Source organism: Austrofundulus limnaeus, unplaced genomic scaffold (assembly GCF_001266775.1).
Source record: "Austrofundulus limnaeus strain Quisiro unplaced genomic scaffold, Austrofundulus_limnaeus-1.0 Scaffold209, whole genome shotgun sequence".
Classification (NCBI taxonomy): Eukaryota; Metazoa; Chordata; class Actinopteri; order Cyprinodontiformes; family Rivulidae; genus Austrofundulus; species Austrofundulus limnaeus.
In genome coordinates this window covers 78,638-79,823 of record NW_013952611.1, presented here as the reverse complement: position 1 = coordinate 79,823, position 1,186 = coordinate 78,638, and positions in this window count along the sequence as shown.

The following is a 1,186-nucleotide window of genomic DNA, read 5'->3' as shown; positions in this document are numbered from 1 at the left end:
TTGAAAAATGAAACTTAACCAGGCACTTTGAAGAAGCTCTGACGCTTGCAGTCTATGTAGATAAAAATGTGGGTTTACACACCGCAAATCCGAACATTTTGACTTCTGAACTTGCATATTCGGTATGACGCAATGAACTACAAAATCACACAGCGAGGAAAAAAATGGCGGACTATGAAATCCAGTTGGCCGGAAATACATTACCATAAAAGGTAGTTCCAAAGAAAAAAGTGTGATGAAATAAACAATGAAACTAAATAAGCAACAGCTGATTTCGAACAAACTGAAAAATTTGACCCATAAAATATATATAAATATATCTTTGCAGTAACTGGACAGAATAAGGTAAAGTTTTCTACACTCCTAGACACTATAATTGCACAAAAAATAGTTTATGAATGCAAAATAGGTGCATTTAGCATGATATGTCTCCTTTAAAGTAAAAACACCTCAACAGAAAATGATTGGGAAAAAATAAAATTCACTGAGAAGTACTTAAGTAAAAGTAATAAAACTGCTTACAATAACCTGAAAAGTGAAAGTAATAGTACTTTTACACATACTCTAAGACACGTGTCAACCTCAAGGCCCGCAGGCCAAATGTGACATGGTATTCATGTTTCAAAATAAGCTGTTTTAAAGCCAGCATTGACCATAAACTACTGTACATCTCCCATAATGCATGTTAATTATGCAAGAGTTCAGAATAAAAGACAGCAGCTACTCACCACAATTCAACAGTGAGTAAAACTCTTCTACTTTTGCTTCTAATAGTATTTCTGTATTATTATGACCCCCGCACGCAAAGTGTAAGCGGGAGTCATATTGTTTTCGTATGGTTTCTTTTTTTTCAGTGATTTTTGGTCAACTGTAGCACAGAAACGGCTGCAACATGAAATTTGGCAGGACTGTAGATGAGTCCGACCTACACTGCGCCAGCCAACAGTTTGACGATACACCCCATATTTGAGGAGGGGGCTTCAGCCAAAGAGGGGGTGTCTGGTGAAATCCTTTGTGGCTCCTCCCCCAGTTTACCCACCCGGACACTGGGGGGTCTTGGAGAGGAGTCGATGTCTCTTTGCTTTTTTTTTTTTTTTTATGGACTCCCTTGTTCTGCTGGGGGACTTCAACGCTCACGTGGGCAATGACAGTGAGACCTGGAGGGGCGTGGTTGGGAGGAACGGCC